General features: G+C 42.0%; 1 protein-coding gene across 1 annotated transcript in view; it reads left to right on the top strand.

Annotated features, from left to right (window-relative positions):
- The window catches only part of RANBP17 (RAN binding protein 17), an 88714-nt gene that overhangs the window by 279 nt on the left and 79365 nt on the right, over nt 1-9070 (top strand). The window lies entirely within an intron of this gene.

Genomic DNA, 9070 nt, shown 5'->3' with positions numbered 1-9070 from the left:
TCTGCGCCGCGGATCCCCGCCCCGCCGCTCCGGGAATCCGGCGGGATGCTGGGGTCTGGAGACTGAGGGCCGAGTCCGGCGACGGAGGCCGCGGGGCCGCCGGCCGGTGCGTCGGAGCCCTAGGCCCCGTTCCTGGCCAGGGACCAGGCACTGGTCTGGGCTGCCCACCCCAGGCCCGGGCCCGAGGAAGGGGCGGCCCGAGCTCGGGGATGGCGGGTGGAGGGGCAGGGGCTAGGCTGGAGGTCGCCCCTCGAGAGAGAGGTGCGGATGCTGAGGACCGGCCGCGCGGGAGCCCGCCCTCCCGGGGTCCCGCCGCACGGGCGCGCACCGAGGTTCGGCGGCGCCCGAGCAGGTGGGAGACCGGCAGTACCGATCAGCTTTCCCGCCGCGTCTCCGGCCGCGGCTCCATCGTCAGCCTCCACACAGTTCGGAGGGAGCTCGAGAGGGGCCTGGGTCCGCCGAAGGAGCGGCTCTGCATTTGGACTTGAATTGGCTGGAGTCGGCAGGGGCTCTGTTTGTGGGGAGTTGAGAAGGAGGGCTCTGCAGCAGCCTCATTGGAGGAGGAAACCGGGGCAGGACGCGCACTAGGAGCGCAGAAATGGTCAGGGTGGGATGCGGGCTGGAGGAAGGCTCAAATATTCAGATATTCTCGGGCACTTTGGCATATGCATCCAGTTATTTATTCAACAAACATTGTAGAGCCTCCTCGGCACCCACCCCGGTACCCCCCCACTCCCATCCCCACCCCCGGGTCTCAAGCACTGTGCAGAGTTGTGGGATAAAGAATTACATCATCTTATTAGCATCCTTGCCCTCATGAAATTCACAGATAATTACAATAAATGTGAAAAATGATGTGATAGAATTAATCACAGGATATCATGGGAATATTGAAAGGGGCACTCAACTCTGGTTGTGTATGTTGGGAAGCAGTGAGGCACAGATGCTGTGCTTGTCAGGCAAGCTTTTTTGAGCTTCCGTTCATCCACTTGTTAATTGAGTTCCTACTTTGCTAGGTACTTAAGATAAAACTCTCTCAAAACTTTATGATTTGTACAGTCAGGGAACTTGCAGTCTAGTGGATCTTGAAAGAACCGAGCAAAGAGAAAGGGAAGGGTAGAGGCGAAAGGACAGTGTGAGTCAAGTCAAAGAATTGTGGAAGAACATGGCGCACTGGGGTAGTTCAGTCTGACTGGAGCTTAGGTTCCTATGAAAGGGAAGGGAGGAGGGGAGGCTGTGGAGGCAGGAGATGACCTTGGAGAGATAGGCAATTTCATAACATGGTGATAGTGTATCTAAGTGTCCCAACCCTTTGTAGACTTCTTTGGGCCCCCTGAGACTACAATGATTCATTACCTAATTATTGATTCTTCCAAAGGGTACTTTCTTTTCAACCATCCACTCTCCTATCAGGTAATTGACAGCTCAGGAGATAGTAAGCCTGACACATTGTTTTGATTCCTTGCCATTGCTAAGGGTCTCCAGGTCAAAATAATGTTATTTATTGCCACTTTAGTAAAAATGCCCTTTGGGAAATCTTCACTGGCAGAATCTCACAGGGAGGGCTTTGGGATTGTAAATAGATGAACAGTTGTTCATAGTTCAGGTGTAAATCTTGAGGGCAATTAAAAACTATGGTGGAAGTTTGGAACGGTTTCAGAATTGGAAAGATATGCATAATAGTAAATCACCCAGTCGGGAAGATTTCTTCATACTTTAGGTAATGGTGGAAAAATTAGCTCCTAATGGCAGAACTACCGAAATTAGTTTCTTCAGACTCTATGTCACAGCAGCTCTGGGCAGCTTAAAAGTGAAGTTGGACACATGAAAGACGTGACAGTTTGAGGGGCCTGAAAAAAGCTCTGAACCTTTTCAGTTTGAATTGTTTTCAGTATATGGATCATATTGTTACCCAGTTAACTCAAGGAACATTTATTACTAATAATAACTGGTACCTAGCATTTGGAATTTTTCCATGCTTGTAGATTTTGAATCGTACAACTAGCTTGAGAGGTGTGTGTATACAGTTGGCTTGTTGTATCTGTGAGTTTTGCATCAGTGGATTTAACCAACTGTGGATTGAACATATTAAACAATTCCAGAAAGTTTAAAAAAACTTGAATTTGCCACACCCTGGCAACTATTTACATATCATTTACATTGAATTTACAACTATTTATATAGCATTTATATTGTATTAGGTATGGGCTCCCCAGGTGGAGCAGTGGTAAAGAATCTGCCTGCCAACACAGGAGCTGCAGGAGACACTGGGTTCAATCCCTGGATGGGGAAGGTCCCCTGGAGGAGGAAATGGCAACCTACTCTAGTATTCGTTCTTGGAAAATCCCATGGACAGAGGTGCCTGGTGGCCTAGAGTCTATAGGGTCGCAAAGAGTAGGACGTGACTGAGCAGCTGAGCACGCACACACGTGTATTAGGTAGTAAAAGTATTATGAGATTATTTAAATTGATAGAGATTATATGCAAATACTGTGCCATTTTATATAAGGAATGAGCATCTTTGGGTTTTGGTTATCTGCAGGGTGGCCTGGAACCAGTCCCCCTACTGTATGTGCACACATACATTTTATTCCTGAAGACACTGAGTCTTAGAACAATTGTGACTTGCCCAAGTCTACAGAACTAGAGTAACCCTGCTGCTACTGCTGCTGCTAAGTCGCTTCAGTTGTGTCCGACTCTGTGCGACCCCATAGACGGCAGCCCACCAGGCTCCCCTGTCCCTGGGATTCTCCAGGCAAGAACACTGGAATGGGTTGCCATATCCTTCTCCAATGCATGAAAGTGAAAAGTGAAAGTGAAGTCCCTCAGTTGTGTCCAAGTCTTTGCGACCCCATTTACTGCAGCCTACCAGGCTCCTCCATCCATGGGATTTTCCAGGCAAGAGTACTGGAGTGGGTTGCCATTGCCTTCTCCGAGAGTAACCCTAGTAATTCATAATTCCATATTCTTTCATACCAATATCTTGCAGTCATCTACCCAAACAGGTAGTTAGTAAAAAATTATGCCATTTTGGCGTAAGTGGATTTGTGTGAGATTAGGTTACTACTTCACAATCTTTTTCAAATTATGGCACACATAAAGAATGGTAATTGGGTGGTCCATTGACGTAAACTACTCATAACTAAAAGCCTGGCTGCCTGAAGGGCAAGGGGATCAATATCCTAGACATTCCTATAATCCATTCAAGGCACGTGCATTCTGATTAGGAAGTTGTGAGTTTGGATACTCTGTCCCAAAGGAAGAAATGAATCTGGATTGTCTTAGAGGAGACAGTCCAGGTTAGTGGGCAAGGAAGAGAGGAAAGAGGTTTCTAGGATCAAGGAAGAGGTAGGCACTTTAGATTTCACAGAGGAATCTTGGAGAGAATTAAGAGGTAACATCAGGAAAACTTTAGGAGATGCAGTTAGTTGATCTTTTTAGCTTCCCAGAACCTGGGACTATATGCTTCTTAATACCCAGCCAGGCTACTATACCTGATTTGATCTAGATATGATTATTAACAATTAGAATCATGAGGAGAAAGGGGTTTGGCAAAGATGGTCCTGGGGTTGTGGAGTTGAATGGGTGAAACTATAGACAAAAGAGCAACGTGGTGTTTTATAGTTAACTGAAGAAACTATTTACAGTTTGTGTAGATCTGCTATTTGCCAGGAGCTAGATCAAGCTTTCTCTTGTCATTTCTATCTTAATCTTCATAATTATTTTGGAAGGTGGTTTTGAAACCTGCAGTTTCAAAAGTGAGGTTTAGAAAGGTTAGATAATTTGCTTGAGATCACTTTAATAATAGTGACTTTTTTAATAGCTGGACAAATTCTAGGCTTCCACAATGATTCCAGAAGAAACCCCTAAAGAAATCCAGGGCACTGTAGGCCACAGTTGTAAAATACTGTTCTGTTGGTCTGCTGTCTATGAATATCATGTAGAGGTGTTGAGTATGAGTCTTTATTTTAAAGGAATTGGTAGGACTCTATGATAAATTGTTATATACTTGGCATCAGCTAAACTGCAATGTTTGAGGGCACAGTTTGCAAGACTACCCTCACTACTGACGCCACTTGCATATTTGAGAGTTTCCCAGTGCCATTCTCAGGATTAACAGAAGGACTCACACAATTCACTGAAAGCTATCATACTCAAGTTTCTTATTGGGAAAGTACACATACTAAATTGATTGATTGATTGAAAGAGAGGTGCATAGAGCAGAATCTGGGCACATTCTGAAACAAAGCTTTTTGGTCCTCAGGGCATGTTACTCTCCTATCATATTTGTGTGGCAGTAAGCACTGAATATTGCAAACCAGGGAAGCACAACCTGAGCTTTGAGTTCTGGAACTTTTCTTGGGGCTTCTTTTTGTAGTTGTGATTGGTTGGGTGCCACATGATTGACCTGAGCGTTTAGGTCAAATGAAACCATGCCATGGTGGCTGAGTGGTAAAGAACCTGCCTGCCAGTGCCGGAGATGCAGGTTGGATCCCTGGTCCGGGATCCCTATGTGATGGAGCAGCTAAGCCAGTGTGCCACAGCTATTGAGGCTGTACACAAGAGCCCCGGAACTGTAGCTACTGAGCCCATGTGCCACAACTGCTAAAGCCAAGAAGAAGAAATTTATAGGTAAATATAAAGATGGTGAACAGACAAGGTTGAAAGTATGGACTAGGATATCATCTGCAGGTTGATGATGACTAAAGTAAAAGGTCAGCCTCTGTTTCCACTGTTTCCCCATCTATTTGCCATGAAGTGGTGGGACCAGATACCATGATCTTAGTTTTCTGAATGTTGAGCTTTAAGCCAGCTTTTTCACTTTTCTCTTTCACTTTCATCAAGAGGCTCTTTAGTTCTTCTTCACTTGCTGCCATAAGGGTGGTGTCATCTGCATATCTGAGGTTATTGGGATTTCTCCTGGCAATCTCGATTCCAGCTTGTGCTTCTTCCCGCTCAGTGTTTCTCATGATGTGCTCTGCATATACGTTAAATAAGCTGGGTGACAATATACAGCCTTGAGGTACTCCTTTTCCTATTTGGAACCAGTCTGTTATTCCATGTCCAGTTCTCACTGTTGCTTCCTGACCTGCATACAGATTTCTCAAGAGGCAGGTCAGGTGGACTGGTATTCCCATCTCTTTAAGAATTTTCCACAGTTTGTTGTGATCAGCACAGTCAAAGGCTTTGGCATAGTCAGTAAAGCAGAAATAGATGTTTTTCTGTTTTTGCTTTTTCGATGATCCAGCGGGTGTTGGCAATTTGATCTCTGGTACCTCTGCTTTTTCTAAAACCAGCTTGAACATCTGGAAGTTCATGGTTCACGTATTGCTGAAGCCTGGCTTGGAGAATTTTGAGCATTACTTTACTGGCATGTGAGATGAGTGCAATTGTGGGGTAGTTTGAGCAGTCTTTGGCATTGCCTTTCTTTGGGATTGGAATGAAAACTGACCTTTTCCAGTCCTGTGGCCACTGCAGATGGTGACTGCAGCCATGAAATTAAAAGATGCTTACTCCTTGGAAGGAATTAAAAGACACTATGACCAACCTAGACAGCATATTAAAAAGCAGAGACATTACTTTGCCGACAAAGGCCCGTCTCGTCAAGGCTATGGTTTTTCCAGTTGTCATGTATGGATGTGAGAGTTGAACTATAAAGAAAGCTGAGTGCCAAAGAATTGATGCTTTTGAACTGTGGTGTTGGAGAAGACTCTTGAGAGTCCCTTGGACTGCAAGGAGATCCAACCAGTCCAGGGTGTTGAGACAACGTGTGGTTGGGGTCTATAGATTTGTATGTGGCTCAGAATTGACCATTTGCTCTATTTGAGCTATATGTGTGTATATACACACACGTGCGCACACACACACTTATGTATTTGATTGCTCAGCCTCAGGGTTGTTTTTTTTTTGTCTGTAAAATGGATATGCTAAAATATGTAATTTACAGGAGTCTACTTTTTGGATTCGTTTAAAAAATAGAAGATGGAAATACTTTTGTAAACTGTAAAGCACTAAAACAAATATGACCCAATTCATTGTAGAAGGAGAAGTTCTAAGAGGCCCAGAAATAAACCTTCGGGTGCTTAGTTTCCTAATAAAGGGAGGAAAAAACAAAGAGTTTGTGGGAAATGAGTAATTGTAAGATAAAGGCACTTTATTAATGGCAGTTAAGAGGTTTAATTCCAGAAGGCAGGAAAGATACAGGGAAGTAATTGAAAAGAATTTAAATTTAATTGAGGTAGGATTTTTGTGGTTCATCAATTTATTGTTTCATTATGAGGGAACATTTTTCTCTAGAACAAAAGAAAAAACCCTTCATTTTTTCAGCTTTCTTGAGGTTTTCTTGTTATTGTTTAGTGGCTAAGTTGTGTCCAACTCTTTTGTGACTCCGTGGACTGTAACTCATAGGCTTCTCTGTCCATGGGATTTCCCAGGCAAGAATACCATTTCCTTCTCCTTCTTGAAGTTTAATTGACAAATAATAAACCACACATATTGGATGAATTTTGACATAGTTTATAACTGTGAAACCATCGCTGAAATTAAGATAATGAACATATCTATCACTCCCCAAGTTTCCTTGTATCCCCCTTGCTTAATCCCCCCTTGCTGCTTCCCTATCCTTCCCTATCTTCCCATTCTGCTCCCTCCCCAGCCTGAAACCACTGATCTGCTTTCTTTTACTATAGAATCATACAATATATACTCTTTTTTTGGTCTTGCTTCTTTTACCTCTTGATGGATACACGATGAGAGTTACTGTATAGAAAGAAGTTGCATCATCTAGGGGTTAATTGTATGTCAGGTACAAAGGGCAGAAATCAGTCCAGAATAACTTGAAGATCCTTATTTAGACTGTAGGCAGGATTATATCATTGTCTCCTAGGCTATGGAAATTGGGTACTGTCCTTGAATGCTTGATAGTAAATCTATGGGAGTTAGGTGATGTCCAGTGCTACTTGTTATTTATTTGTATGGGCTTCTAATGTTGATATGAAGCCCAGTAGAAAATTTAATAACTCAAACCCAATTTGTCAACACATTTAGAAGGGATCCATTTCTCTGAGGCATGCTTATATTAACCATATTCTCAGACATCACTATAAAACTAAGATGCAGTTTATCAGTTCACCGTGAAAAGTAAAGTCTCTATAGACAGAATCCCTGTGAAATCAAATGCTAATCAGAAGATTGCTTAGTCGCTCAGCGATCATCACATTATGAGTTTAACTCTATGAAATGTTCACATAATGCTTTTCCAACAGGGTAAGGATTTTTGTGTATGTATCTTTTTCTCTAAAAATGATTTCCTTTGCCAGGCATTTAATTGTTATCATTACAGAGAAAGAATAACTTGATTTTTTTTTTTGCCCTTTGTTTCAGTCTTAGGAGATAGTTCAAATCTTTACCTTTATATCTTGCACTGCCCTTCAGTGGTTAATAATTTGAAAGGCATTTGGGAAAAAAGGGTCATTGATAACATTGTTGATGTAAACAAGCCTGTGTTGGAGTTCTCTAAATCAATATAGCAAAAAGGACAAAATTCCAGAACTTTTCTATATTTACTTAGATATTCTTGAATTGATTAATATTAATGTTTATGTTTCCTGGGGCTGTTATGACAAATTACCACAAACTGGGTGAGTTAAAAAAATGAATTTTTTTTCTTTTATAGGTATGGAAGCCAGAAGTCTGAAATTAATGTGTTGACAGGATTGGTCTCTTCTTGGAGCTCTTGAGGGAGAAACTGTTCCATACTTTGCCCCTAAGTTCTGATAGTTGCTTGCAGTTCTTGGTGGTCCTTGGCTTGTAGATATATCACCCCAGTCTTTGCCTCATCCTTCCTGAGACCTATTTACTTGTGTCTCTGCACCTCAAATGTCCCTGTCTCTTTTATGAATGACTGGATTTAGAGCCTGCCCTAAATCCCTCGGTTTGATCTCATCCCTCCATCCTTAATTTAAGGATTTACAAAGACTTTATTTCCAAATATTTCAAAGGTATTGGGGGTTAGGACTTGGATATATCTTTTAGGAGGATACAGTTCCATCCATTACAATACTATTATTAGGTAATACTAGTAATAAACAACTAATCTTTATAGGGTGTAAAGTGTGCTAGAAGTTATGTGGCCCTAGCTCATTTAATCCTCCCAGCAAACCTATAAGGTATATGCTATTATTAGTCTCAGTTATTGCTGCCTTTTGTTTTTCAGTAGTTAGATTTTGTCACTATTTCTGGCTTCACTTTTTTACACTCAGAGTCTACTTCATCGGAGTCTAGACCTATTGATGTATAGTTGAATGCATGATAGCAGGATCAGTTTATCATTAAATTATTCTGGGCATTATCAGCTCGAAAATTCAGCCCTTTAAATTTATTAGATGAAGGAAAATACTTCTGAGGTTGATCATGAGTCACAAGAGGGAAAGTGGTAGCTCTTTTCATTTTTGTTTCTTACCCTTGGAGGAAACATGAGAATTCATATGTATTCATGAACCATACGTTTTCTACACATTTTAATGTTATAAACAGTATGTAGTAGCACTATTAGGGCTTGTTGGGACAATCCAGGTAGAGGAAATGTTTAAAATGTGGTTCATTTGAGGTCCTTTATCTTAATTATCCTTTTGAAACCTTTCTTTTGTACTTTTATTTTCACTATAGCAAAAAATTCTCTAGTCTGGGATGTTGTGCTCTGGCCTGTATAAAGAAGTGGAAAATGCTGTAAAAAAACAAGGAGCGAGAACTGTAAAGAATAAAGGGAGTTAGAGGAGGTTTCCTTTCAGTGTTTCTTATGTATTCCTATTTGTTGTTGTTTAGTCACTAAGTTACAGTTAGTTGTGTCTGACTCCGTGACCCCATGGACTGCAGTGCGCCAGGCTTCTCTGTTCTTCACCATCTCTCAGAGTTTGCTCAAATTCATGTTCACTGAGTTGGTGACGCTATTCAACTTTCTCATCCTCTGTAGCCCTCTTCTGTTCTTTGGCAAAGGTATATGCATCTGAGAGAATGCTTAGACTAGTGTAGCTATAAACTGCTACATAAGAATTCAGGCCAGAAAGCATAA

This window comes from Bison bison, unplaced genomic scaffold, assembly GCF_000754665.1.
Source record: "Bison bison bison isolate TAMUID 2011002044 unplaced genomic scaffold, Bison_UMD1.0 scf7180017864343, whole genome shotgun sequence".
NCBI lineage: Eukaryota > Metazoa > Chordata > Mammalia > Artiodactyla > Bovidae > Bison > Bison bison.
This window is presented reverse-complemented; position numbering and strand designations above follow the sequence as displayed.